The sequence below is a fragment of the Canis lupus genome, chromosome 14 (assembly GCF_003254725.2).
Source record: "Canis lupus dingo isolate Sandy chromosome 14, ASM325472v2, whole genome shotgun sequence".
NCBI lineage: Eukaryota > Metazoa > Chordata > Mammalia > Carnivora > Canidae > Canis > Canis lupus.
In genome coordinates, this window is record NC_064256.1 from 39431585 (window position 1) to 39445498 (window position 13914).

The 13914-nt window shown below is 46.6% G+C and overlaps 1 protein-coding gene across 5 annotated transcripts in view; it reads left to right on the top strand.

Annotated features, from left to right (window-relative positions):
* Positions 1–5835: 5835 nt before the first annotated feature.
* SNX10 (sorting nexin 10) overlaps positions 5836–13914 on the top strand; it is a 74285-nt gene continuing 66206 nt past the window's right edge. For 2 of the 5 annotated variants that reach the window (XM_025464432.3, XM_035698593.2), the window contains exon 1: positions 5836–5976. The gene's annotated coding sequence lies outside the window, so the exon portion shown is untranslated. Of the gene's footprint in view, positions 5977–7235; positions 7294–13914 lie in introns of those variants that run through there. The other 3 variants (XM_025464433.3, XM_025464434.3, XM_035698585.2) reach the window with 3 other exon arrangements.

The following is a 13914-nucleotide window of genomic DNA, read 5'->3' on the forward strand; positions in this document are numbered from 1 at the left end:
ATATATAGATAAGAAGATTGAGACTTGGAGAGACAAAGTGATTTGCCAGGTCACATGGCTGCTGAGTAAAAGCTTCGGGATAAAAGCAGAGCTTTTGGCTCTGGAACCACTGCACTCTACTACCTCCACATGGCGATTGGCTGTAATGCACCCATAATCTAGAACTAGTACCACGTGGATAAAGTAGAGGCTACCCGTTTTGCAGAGCAGGAACCTCTACTAGCTCCTCCATCCAAGAGGGGGGCTTCTCCATTGTCCTCTTGCTCTTTGGTTGACTGTTGGTGCTAATTATACCATGTGACAATTTGTATCAAAGGCCAGGAAATTAGATGTTTTGGGACTGGATTCATGATAAAGATATGCCCTGTCACCCTAAGTTTTGTTGTTCACTTTTGGTCAGTTTTAGCCAACCTATTTATTATTTTTAGTTTGTAATAATAAACTCTGTTAGTAAAACCAATGGTTTTAAAATGGAGTTCTTGGGGCGTCTGGGTGGCTCAGTCAGTTAAGCATCTGCCTTGGGCTGGGGTCATGATCTCAGGGTTCTGGGATCGAACCCCACAACAGGCTCCCTGTTCAGCAGGGAGTCTGCTTCTCCCTCTCCCTCTGCTCCTCCTCACCGCTTGTGCTCTCTTTTTCTTGCTTGCTCCCTCTAAGTAAATAAATAAAATCTTTAAAAATAAATAAATAGGGATCCCTGGGTGGCGCAGCGGTTTGGCGCCTGCCTTTGGCCCAGGGCGCGATCCGGGAGACCCTGGATCGAATCCCACGTCGGGCTCCCGGTGCATGGAGCCTGCTTCTCCCTCTGCCTGTGTCTCTGCCTCTCTCTCTCTCTCTGTGTGACTATCATAAATAAATAAAAATTAAAAAAAATAAATAAATAAAAAGCAAAATGGAGTTCTTAATAATACAAAGCTTTTTTTTTTTTTTTTTTGGTTCTTTCGTTTTTAGGGAATGAAACTGTTAGCTATTTTGATAGAGCAGGATGACAGACCATCACTGCAGCATGCATCCATGGGTGGGGCCTGTGGAGTACGAGGCAAGGTACCCACCGCTCTGCTTGGTGTGTGCTTCTGTTGGTTGTGAAATAATACAAAAAAAATTTACACACACACACACACATACACACATCTCTGCCTCAGCTTTCTGGCATAGGATTCCTAAGATCTTTGTAATTTCCTAAGTGATAAGAACATTTGGAAATCTGTTCTAATATTTGGTTTCGACCCTGGGTCATGACACAGAGCTCCTAAATCCCTTGGAATTTCCAAGATCCTTTGGAGTGCCTTTTGTTTTAATGAGGCAACTCTGGGTGGGTTCATGGATAGCTTCAAGATGGAGGCTGATCACCAGAAAGACCAGACCATGGTTAGAAGCTTGGAACTTTCCACTCTATTTCCTATCCTTTAGGAAGGGGAAAGGGACTGGTGTTGCAAGAGAAGATCATACCACATACCACTAGCCTGGGAGAAGATAAAAATTCAAAATCTGAAGTACAGTTTCTTCTGGTGAAGATATATCACTTTTGCACCACCGTTAAGTCTAAAAATCCTAAATTGAACCATCATTAGTCAGGAACCATCTGTACAGGTGACAACTTGGAACTTGCACTTGGCACCTGAAGTGCAGGCAGTCTCTCAAGGGACTGAACACTTAACCTATGGCATCTGACACTCCGTGGAAATAGTGTCAGGGCTGAATTGAATTGTAGGACACCCATCTGGTGTTGCAGAATTGCTTGGAAAACCCACACATCTGGTGTCAGAAGTGCTGTGGATGTGGTAGTCACGTGAGAGTAAAGGAGAAACATGGGAGAGTTTATTTTTATACGGTTGTGTAAAGACAAGTGACCACATAGCATGTGGTATGGTGATAATTCCCATTATATACGTGTTAGTACCTACTGTAAATACTGGTCTTCTGACCTGCATTTTCTTTTCTTTTCTTAAAGTTTATTTATTTATTTTTAGTAATCTCTATACCCAGTGTGGGGCTTGAACTCACAACCTAGAGATCAAGAGTAACATGCTCTTCTGACCCAGCCAGCCAGGCGCCCCCTGACCTGTGTTTTCTATTCACAATAAAACACGAGGATGTGTTCTATATTCTTAGTGCTTCATCTTTGAAACAAAAATTTCGATTAGCCCTCGTTCAAACTTCTAAATAGTTTAGATTGAAGAAAATCTTAAATTGTTTACAAACTGACTAAACAGCTCTCTAAGTAGATTAGGATATTTTCAATATTGAGTCATCAAATACAGAAATAAATTGGATGTTGATCCTGATAGGACATTCCAAAAATCATTCACAAGTCCCTGATTTCAAATGCTGGTGTTCAACAAAGCAGCTTCCGGTGGTCTTGGATTTCTTTGTGATATACAAATGTTACAAAATCAAAATTTTCAAATAAATGTATAGTAATGCAATATTGTTTATACTGGTTTTATAAAGGGGGTTCATTTTTATTTTATTTTTAAGATTAAAAAAAGATTTTATTTATTTGAAAGAGAGTGAGGGACAGAGAGAGCATGAGGTGGGGGAGCGGGAGAGCCAGAGGGAGAACCAGTCTCCCCACTGAGCGGGGATCCCAATGTGGGGCTCCATCTCAGGACCCTGGGATCATGACTTAAGCCAAAGGCAGATGCTTAAAACCACTGAGCCACTCAGGTGCCCCAAGGGGGCTCTATTTTAAAAAGGATCTCTTGCTAAAAACATTTGAGAACCACTAACATGGACCATAGTAAAGAAGATGTTGTAGGATTCTGAGAGAGTAGAGCTGGATAGGAGAATGGAGAGCAGAAGGTGAGGAAGCAGCAAGATCTGACCACAGTGAAATGCATGGGACTTGGGTCTGTGTGGATCGGGGAAGGGAGCAGGTCAAAGGCAGTGCCGATGTTGGTAGAATTGAGGCCTTTAACTGAGAGAAAGGTAGTTCTCTAACAAAAATAAGGAAGATGGAGTGGATGGGTTGATGGGTGAGAAGTCTAAACCCCTTTATCTTACAAATAGGTAATCAGGCTCAAAAGTTTTCTTTAGTCATTGTTTGGCAGGGGTGCATAAGACAGGTATTTGGAAAAAACATGTTAGATTAATGGTCAGAGTCGTTATTTTTATTCATGTTAATCTGTCTTTATACTATTCCAAAAAGATTATGATTGTAAGATCAGAAATAAAAATCCAAGTGATTTGCAATTTGTTTACTCTTTTTGCTCACATCCCTTATTGTTTGATGAATGATAAAAACTGTTTTCTGCACATTATATCTACCGTGACAATGTTTTTCAAGAAGGCAGGCAGGACCGTTCATGCCAATTTAAAGATAAAGAGTTTTTAATGTTTATGTATAGTATCAGTTAATTAAAATTTCTGAACACTGAGTCCAGGCAACTTCCATTTTTACTGTCTGTGGATTTTGTAATTTGCCCAGGGGTTGGAGGAAGAATTCAGTGTCTTCTTACTGACTTTTGAGCTAGAGGCAGGGTACTGGAGGTGGCTTTCCTTAATATGTCTACTAAGGGCAGCTTGGAGATGGAAGGGATTAGAGAAAGGATCAAATTATAATAACAATTGTAATAAAATCATAATAGTGTCATAGTAATAAATATATTAAGTACTTATTATGTACCCAGAAGAGTTCCAAGAATTTTACTTGGATTATTAAATACAAATTTTTTTGAAGTATTTTACCTTTTTTTTTTTTAAGATTTTATTTATTTATTCATGAGAGACAGAGAGAGAGAGAGGCAGAGACACAAGCAGAGGGAGAAGCATGTTCCATGCAGGGAGCCCGATGCAGGACTTGATCCCAGGATTCCAGGATCACACCCTGGGCAGAAGGCAGGTGCTAAACGGCTGAGCTACCCAGGCGTCCCAACAAAGTCAGAACCTAAAAAGGTGGTAGTCACTTAGCTCCATCCTCTGGATTCAGGTTGCACATTATAATTTTAAGCCAGTAACACCAGTAATACCATCCAGCTGCTACACCCATGGAATGGATTAAAATACTCCATTATTGCTTCATTCTATTCTGAATTCTTTTTGTTTTCTTCTGTTCTGTTAGGGTCATAATTCTTTTTTTTTTAAGTATTTATTTACTTACTTAAAATTTAATGTGCCAACATATAGTATAACAGCCAGTGTTAATCACAACACTGGCTCTCCTTAATGCCGGTCACCCAGTTACCCCATTCCCACCTCCCCTCCAGCAACCCTCCTTTTGTTTCCCAGAGTCAAGAGTCTCCCATGGTTTATCTTCATCTCTAATTTTCCCCCACTCAGTTTCTCCTCCTTCCCTTATGATCCCTTTCACTATTTCTTATATTCCACATATGGGTGAAACCATATGATAATTTTCTTTCTCCCATTGAGGGTCATAATTCTAACAGATATTTAAATGACCTCCTATAGACTCCCCAAAGATTTTTTTGCTACTCTGTCTACGGTTGTAAAGTTGTGCTTTGGAAATGATAATATTCAGAAAGTTTTTAATTTTCCAGAATCTCTTGGGATCTTAGACATACACTGCATTTTGTTTTCCAGTCAATGCTTTTGTGGGGCAGAGGAACAAGAATTTGAAACATACACTTTAATTTGATTTTCAAAAGCGATCATGTTTACACTCACTGTGTATTATGACTTGTGTGCGATTTTTAGAAGTTAAATAGCGATGTTAAAAACAAGACACAGGCCCCAGATGGAGTCAGTTATGGTAAGCCCCACACCACCAAACTGAGACCTCCTTACAGTTCTGCTGTCTCCCAGAAATGTAATCTTAAACCAGTCAATCAGGAATAATCTGGTTAGCACCGGCTAGGGACTCTGCTTGAGAGGCCCCTGCTAAGCCCTAAAGGGAAATAACCCGTGCACAACCAACCTGCTTTTTGTTCCCATAACTTGTCCTGCTCCCTTCTGCCTACAAAATCTTTCATAGGGTATAGCTCCTCAGAGCTCCTTTCTAGCTGCTAGTTGGGATGCAGCCCGATTTGTGAATCGGTGAATAAAGCCAAGAAAATCTTTAAAATTTACTCTGTTAAATTTTGTCAACACCAGTGCATGCATGTTCAGGATCCAGGACGTTAATACGCTAACATTGTAGATTTAGAAGTTTTGTTATGCCGAGTCAGTTTAGGTGTGGAGGACAGATACGCACATTTTTCTATTGGGCCTGAAATGGCCCTGAATGATAATCTGCAGCCGGCTGTGTCGCTCGGGAAAATTCGTGCTTGTAAAAATGATGTATGAAGCTACGTTAGCATTCTGGCCCGTGGTCATCCAGGTGCTGTTTAAGCGATTCTGGGGGTTTCCCAAGCGAACAGGTGGGCCACACTCAGCCCAGGGTGCCATTTGGGAGATGGTTTCCTGATTCGGGCCCCTTTGGCACATCTCATTTCTTGCCCCCTAGAAGTTTTATTAACGAAAAATTTCAAACATACAGCAAAGCTGAAAGAATTTTACAGCGAACACCCCCATAGGGGCCACCGCCTAGGTTGCACCTTTCTAGTTGGTCCCAGATCTATCCACCCGTCTCTCTCCCCGGGCATCAGGCCCCCGGGTCACTAAGGGGGCGGGGTTAGGAGGCTCCCGGCGGCTGGCAGGCGGCGATGCGGGAGGATGCCGCTCCCTCGCGGGCTTTGGGGGACGCGCGGAGGGGGCGCGGAATCCGGGCTCCGGGGCGCCCCCCGGCGGCCGCCGCGCTCGCGGCAGCCCCTGCGGGCCTTCGGCGGCGGGAGGGCGGGGCTCGCGGGCGGCGCGGGGCTGCACCTGCGCTGCGCGGGGCGGTGCGGCGGCGGCCGGGGCGGCGGAAGCGGGCGGCCGGGCGGCCCCACGAGGTCTGCGGGCGCCGAGCGCGGGCGCGGGGCCGCTACGTGCGCGGGGCGCGCGGGGCTGCGCTCGGGGGCGCTCCTGGGCGCTCGTGGCCGCCGCCGCCGCGCCTTTGAGTCAGCAGAGTCCGCCGGCTCGGCCCTGCGCGGAGGAGCCGTAAGTGGCAGGAGCCCTGCGGGGTGGGCACCGCGGCGAGCCCGCCGCGCTCGTCTCTCCAGGGGGGCCCGCTGCGCCCCCATCACACCCCCCCCGGAGCCGCTGCCTGCGGGCTGGGAAGAGCTTGGGGCGCCCGGGATCGCAGCGGGAGCTGCCGCCTTCCCGGCAGGGATGTGGGGGGAGGAAGACGTGGTCGGCTCGGTCGCCGGCCGGCGGGGGCTTGGAGCGTTACCGCTCCGGAGCGTCCAGGGACCCCGGGGAGAGGGAGGGCGGAGGCGGGAGCCGGGGTGCCAGAAAAAGTGCTCGGACACCTTACACCAGGCCGGGTGGGGTGGGTTTGTTTTTTTCTTGTTTAAAACCCACCAAAGGGGTGGCTCTGAGTTTAGAAATCGGGAAGGGTAGGCGGGGGTTTGGGATTGCGGGATTGAGGGAAGAGGCCCGACCGAAAACCCACGTTGACTGGTGATGATGGTGATGGTGGTGATGGTGATGATGGTGGTGATGATGGTGATGATGAGCAGCTTTGGTGCCGCGGGAAAGCAACAGCCTGTTTTTCAGTTCTGATGCGTCGTACTTGTGTGAGGTTACGCGGGTTATTGTGGGCAGTGGGCACCGGCCCGCGGGGCAACCCGTCCCGCCCGAAGGGAAGGGCGTCTGCTCCTTGCAAGACACGTTTACTTGTAAGAAGGATGGAATTGGACATTTGGAGCAGGATCGAGGCTTTCACGTGACCTCCTTCAAATCTTCCGTTTTAAGGACGGGGAAACTAAGGCCCGGGGAGGGGTGGGGGGAGACTTTCAGCCCAGATGGAAGCAGAGACAGGCCTAGATTGCAGGGGGCATCTGACTGCCACCCTGGGGTGGGGCGCGGGGGTGGGGGCGCGGGCTCGGGCAGGGGCGGGTCGGAGTGCAGAGCTCGCTGGCCTCCCCCGGGGCTGCTGCGCCCGGCAGGGGTCGGGGGGAGGCCGGGGAGAGCCAGCGGGAGCCGCGGGAGGGAGGCGCTGGGCACGGGAGGGGAGGGCGCCTGCCCTTGTGCCAGTCGCTTCCAGGGCTGCCTCTTCCTCGGGCCTCTTTTGTTCCGAGCAGCGGTAGACGTAAGACGGACCACTGGGGATGCTCTGGATAAAGGTCCAAAAATGAAATCCCCTTTAGAAGTCAGTGTATGAAGAAGGGAAGCAACGTGATGAGCACCGACTTCTATTGAGCTGATCATCCTGTTTCTTCTGCCGCCCATTTCACAAGGTCCCAGTGCCGACCATCCCGGCTCCCGGGTGAGGAAATTGGTGTGGGAAGCCTGGGGACCTACCCACCTGCTCAGGTGAGGCGGCCCCTCACCAGGGGTCCTTGCTTCGCACTGCACTTTTCTCCGGGCCACTCTTGGCTGTGGGGAGAACTTCCTCTTCTTCTACTTAGGGGAAGGCCTCCTGGAGCTTGATGTCCCCAAAGTAGATATAAACTGTCATTCTCTGCTAAATAAAAATGTATTAGTGCAAGACTGACGTTTGTGTTCTAGATGGCAGTTTTCACGTGGCTTCAGAGCAGTCTTGATATCTTTTTTTCAGCCTTAGGATCTCTATTTTCGTTTTAAAAAGGTTCACTTTGTTAGTGAAGCTATTGTAGGAAATGGCTTCTTTTTTCCTCTTTTGGTGTCATTGCTGTGGTTTAACAACCACTTGCGAAAAGCTTAGAACTGGCTGAGACTGGGGTCCAGCCTCTGTAGTCTTTCATTTTGGAGAGTGGCAAGAAGGGCTTTTTGTCAAAGTCAGGGTTGACCTCTGTGGAGGATACCCTAATTTTAGACTGTTACCGCCCACCTCTGTTCTTTCTCTTGGTAAGTAGTAAGTATGAATCAGCATTTATGCTCTCTTAGCCCTGTTCAAATAAGAGATAGTACAGGTTTGTGCTTACGAATTGTGGTTTCAGACTCATCAGAGTTGAAGTCTTGACACAGTCATTTGCTAGCTGAGGTACTATATCGGCAGGGCACACTGTCTAACTTAGCCTTTATCCGGAAATTTAAAAACAGGTAATGATCACCTTTCCCTCCCAGAATTGTTAATAGCAATAGCTGACATTTATTGAGCATTTACTACATGGTAGGCATGGTGAGAGTTTTTATGTGACAGCCTCATTAATCCCCACAAAAAGCTTATGAAGCAGATCCTATTTACATTTGGGGGAAACTAAGGCATCAAGATATTTAAGACTTCCCTAAACTTCACAGCTCACAGTTTTAACCACTCAGCAAATGTGTGCCACCTTTCTGTAATAGCTGATAGTTACTTAGGGCTCACTATAGGCCAGGCCCTGTTTCAATACCCTATGTATATTATTAACAGTCCTTGAGATTGGTACAACCTCTACCCCTCACCCTCCTTTTTTCTTTCTTTCTTTTTTTTTTTTTTATTACAGATGAAGAAACTGTGGCACAGAGTCCAGGGCAGACAACTAGTTAGTGATGGGGCCAAGATTTGAACTGGGCAGCCTGGTTCTGGAATGGGTGCTCTCAACTAGTCCCCTGTAAATGTATGTGAAAAGGCTGAGTCAGGCTTCAATCAAAGCAAGTCTTTTTTTTTTTTTTTTTTTTTTTTAAGATTTTATTTATTCATGAGAGACACAGAAAGAGAGGCAAAGACATAGGCAGAGGGAGAGGCAGGTTCCCTGCAGGGAGCCCGATGCGGGACTGGATCCAAGGACCCCAGGGATCATGCCCTGAGCCAAAGGCATATGCTCAACCACTGAGCCACCCAGGCTCCCCAAGGGCAAGTCTTAATGGCACTTTGATTTATTTTTCCCTAACTAACTCCTCCCTCCTCCCAGTATCTGCAGAGGAGATGCTCCCAGTTTTGCAAATGATTCAACTTCACTTCAAGTTTTGTGATTCTGTATATATTTGTTGTATTCTCTGTTATTTTTAACAGCTTGTGGTAGGTCTCCGTGATCTTGAGCCTAGGAATACAGATACAGGCTTTAGGGGATCTATGAGTCCCCTGAAAATGTCTGATTTTATACTCAAGTGCAAAGGGGCATTATTCTGAGTGCACAGCTTGCTTCCGATTCTTAAAGGGTCACCTGTGGTGGAAAGCAAGGTTAGAAATGATCATTCTATTCCAATAATCTCATTTTATGAATGAGGCAGCAAAGGCCCTTTGTAGAGGCAGAGTAACTTAATCTGAACTACACAGCTAATTAGAAATGGAAAGGGGGCTAAAACCCAGGTCTGCTGGGCTCTTCTACCCCTCACACTCACTTGTTTCCCTTTGGAATAAGTAAGTGGTGCCAGGTGAAGAAATTATGAGATGCCAAAAGACTCCCTCCTCTCCTGCTGGGTTGCCGCAGTATGTGAGGCCAGCACATCTTTCTGGAAGTGCCTCTCAAAATACAACATCCTTTGGCATGTCACTTTATTAGCTGAACCACTTTACTGTGACTCAGGAAGGGCATCAGCAGCTCTGAAAGGTATGAGCCGGGAGCATAAAAACTGGGGAGAAAATGGGGCAAGGTTCAGAACACACATCAGTTGAGTCACAAAGAGGCTGTGTGGGCCTCTGGGCCAAATTGTAGTGTCAGAGCATTTTTCTTGCGAGGTTTGTAAATTCAAAATTCCATGAAGTCTGAGATTTCTGTGTAGCATGTGAGTCACTAGGAAGTAAGGCCATCCTCTGGCCCAAGGCTGATGCTCCAATGACTAAGCAAGACTGAAAGGTCTTGAGATCTTTATTAGTTTAAGCCAACCCTTTAACTTTAATTTTTACAGACTGATGAAGTTTACCTGGAAAAGTAGCTTTGTCCTGGGAGGCAGTACATTCTGAAATGAATTGTTCACCCAGATTTCAAAATGTAGCCTACGGGACCAGGGATGGGGAGTCCAGAAATGGTTGTGTTGTGAAGACAGGAATTGAAGGTATGTCAGAAATGACTATGGTTAAGTCTGTTGAGACGGTTGCCTTACCCCATTCATAAAAATACAGGAATTCCATTTAAAGGTTAAATGTCAAAACCGAATTACAGACATTAAAATACATACGTAGATGAGATGGGTTTTTAAAAATATTTTATTTATTTATTCATGAGAGAGAGAGAGAGAGAGAGAGAGAGAGGCAGAGCCACAGGCAGAGGGAGAAGCAGGCTCCATGGGACTCGATCCCGGGTCTCCAGGATCATGCCCTGGGCTGAAGGTGGTGCTAAACTGCTGAGCCACCAGGGCTGCCCCTAGGATGGTTTTTAAAAATAACTTTGGAGTTATTTATTGGAGTTTGACGACTTTAATAAAACTCAGAAACCATAAAGGAAAATATTGATTTAATGTTATGAAACATTATACTTCTGTAAGAAAAAAGATGTCATAAACAAAGTTGAAAGGCAGATGACAAGTTAGTAAAGCCAATACTTGCAAGACAGGTAACAGGCATAGAGTCTTGGAAATCAATAGAAAAAAGAAAATCTGATAGAAATATGGGCAAAGGCTATTAATAGATAATTCACATTTGTAATATGAAAATGTTTAAGTTTATTAATAACCAGATAAATGATCTGTGCCCACTGTCCCCTCCATTTGGCGGCTCCTCGGCCCATCCTGGGTCCTCTTTTGTTTCTCCACATTTTCTCCTGAGATCTGCCATTTTCAGATGTTTTTGTGCATAAGAATGATCTGGGAAACTTGTTAAAACAGATTTCTGGGCCATATCTCCAAATAGTCCAGTGGATCTGGAATGAGACCTGAGAATCCGTATCTTGATTCCCATGTGATCCAGATGCAGTGACAAACACTGGACAAGCCAGTTTTATTCATTTCCGTGATTTTAAACCACTAATTCCTGGATGTCTGGCTCTCTTGTGAGCTCCAGGATGATGCAGTTGACATTGAATCTGACTCCTTGGATGTGTCATGCACATTTTAATTAACCTGCCCAGCAGTATTGATCATCCCCTCCCCAGTTTTGTAGGGCCTAACACTTAGGCAGTTTGGGGGCCCTCTTTAAGAAGGAGAACACAGCATTTTGAATGCAAAATGCAATACAGGACCATGGAGGTGTCTGTGCAGATTGTGACCTCAGAAACTGGAGCTTCTTTAACTTGTTGGTCATCCCTCCTCTGCTCTCCAGTCTCACCCAACCTGTCAGCCTCCTCCCTTGCCCATCTGAAGATACTATTACTGCCATCCGTCCATTTGTCCAGGCTAGCTCGGGGAGCCATTTCCTCACCCCATCTCTGAGCCAGTTCAGTGGCTGATTTTCCCATCTACTTGTGCTCAGTTCCTTGCCCCAGGTCCCCCTGAGCTCAGGCTGCCGTCATGCACGTTCGTCTCAGCTTCTGATCCCATCTCTTGTTCCACTCTGCTCCCCACACAATCTAGTTTCCCAAATCAGCCAGAGTAGTTTTTTTTAAGGTTTTATTTATTTATTTGAAAGAGAGAGAGCACAAGCAAGGGTAGGGGCAGATGGAGAAGCAGGGTCCCCTCAGCAGGGAGCCTGATGTGGTGCTTGATCCCAGGAACCTAGGATCACGACCTGAGCCAAAGGCAGATGCTTAACTGACTGAACCACCCAGGTGCCCCAATAGTAATCTTTTTTTCTTTAAAGATTTATTAGAAGGGGGAGTGGTATGGGAAAGGGCAGGGGGAGAGAATATCCAAGCAGACTCTCACTGAGCATGGAGCCCGAGGAGCCATGAGATTGGGACCTGAGCCAAGAGTTGGATGCTTAAATGACAGAGCCACCCAGGTGCCCCCAGAGCAATCTTTTTAAGAATATACATTGCAACCTGTCATCCCCTTGATTTGCCCAGCCCCACAGGGTGGACTGGATGGTCCCTGCAAGTGGCTGAGACTGGTGGCAGGGCCATGAGTATAGGGTGGGTGGGAGAGGGTCAGGGTGGGGTCACACTACAAGAGCTTGACGTTTTGAGGACTAATTTCAAAGAGGTCGGGGTGCCTCTGGAGAGGCATTGTCCACTCCTGCTTGTTGGGTCTGTCCCAGTTTACCACCTTTCACTGAGAGAAGCTGGGTGCCACATAAGACCTGTGGAGTGCAAGCAAAGTCGGGGTGGATGTCCCTTCATTCTTTGCTTTGGGATGCGTTCCTGTGGTGGTTTGATGTTAAGCAGGATAATCAGGCTGTTTAATTAGTTTTAGGGGAAGAAAGGCACATTCTCTTTTAACCCAAGTGGCATCTGGGGGGCCTCCTGTTTCTTAGAAAACTAACAAACCTTGGTGAGAACCCACAAGCCCACGGCCCAAGGAGTTCCAAAGTCCTCTCAGGTTTTCTGCAAGTGGGTGCACCCTAGGGTGCGAGTGGGTGAGGGCTCCCCTGCTGTCTCTGCTCTACCTTGGTGTCAGCGCTGATGTACTGATGGAGTGATCTGTGCCACCGTGTACGTTGCTGGCTCAGTAGACTTAACTAGGTTAGGGAGAAGTCAGCCCATGGGGCTCCTAACCTACCCTCTCTCTGCTCTGAGCCCTGCCCCTCCCTCCCGCCTCACTTACCTCTGAGTTCCAGGCTTTTCCCTCTATGACTATGGCTACTCCCCAGTTCCTTCCTCAGACTTATGAACCCAGACAGTTCAAAGCGCAGAGCACAACAAGCTGCTTTGTATGTTGGAGACCTGGGCTCCTTAAGAATTAGAAATACAAACACGCAAAGAAGAGTTTTCTATTGCCTGGCAATTTTCTTCCCTTTTCTTACCATCACAGTAGTTCTCCATATAGTAGAGTAGCATTTGGAAGATCTGGGGAGGAAGGTAAAAAGGGGAGAAGGCAGTTGTCCTTGCAGCAGCCCCAGGTCTCTGGCTGGTTTGGGGGTGGTGTGATCATAGCTCCAGGTTCTGGTATCTCAGAGCAGGAGACACAGAGGCTTATTATCAGCTACCTCTGGATGACCAGACCCCCAGAATCTGGGCTACCTTCTGCTCAAACACACATGTAAGTTCCTATGCCAGGAAATCAATGCAATGATTTACAAGGAAACGCAGACCGGATGCAGGGTTTGTTTTTTTTTGTTTTTTTGTTTTAGTTAGCTCATTTCCCTCACAGTTGAGAAACCTTGAAAAACTGTGACCTCTGTTTTGAGAATTTTGCTACACTGGTTGTAAACAAACACACATCAGATGCCCTTGGATTGCAGTCAGTGCTTTGACCAATAAGGAATAATAACTTTGGTATTCTATCCACATTAAAAAGGACTCTCTATATGGCTTATCTTCACCTTTTTTGATCAGGGTCAGGCACTGGATATCCCTGGGGAAATGACTGGCTGCAGGCCATGGTCAAGGGACGTGTTGCACACATGTGGGCTGAGTTTCAGAGCGTATAGATCTAAAATTTTCTGCCTCTAAAATGTTACTGTTCCATCTGACAAAACAGGTACTTGAAGAGAACAGTTTTTATTTCATTATTATTATTTTTAAAGATTTTATTTATTTATTCATGAGAGACAGAGAGAGAGAGGCTGAGACACAGGCAGAGGGAGAAGCAGGCTCCCCGTGCGGGACTCGATCCCAGGACCTCGGGATCACATCCTGAGCCAAAGGCAGACACTCAACCACTGAGCCACCCAGGCGTCCCAAGAGAACAGTTTTTAAAGGAGCAAATGCTCTGTGACCCTGAGGAAGAGACCTCAGGATTTTCCCTCAGGGGTCTTGGAAGAGTCCAGGAAGGCCAGTAGTGAACGGTGACAGTGGCTGCCACAGTGAGCCCTAGGCACACACGCCTCCACGTTGGCTCCTTCGGTCTTTGCAGCAGATTCATGAAGTGGGCAGGTGTCCCCCTTTTTACAGATGAGGGAAGCGAAGTCACCAGAAGGTTAAATACTTTCCCTTGACCAAGGGCAGCACGGGAATTCACAGCAGCTCTGCTTTCCCATACACCAGGCCCTTCCAACTCCTCTTAGGGGGAGTCCGTGAAGTCTTGCTTACATGTGAAGTCTCCCTTCTTGCGTGGCCC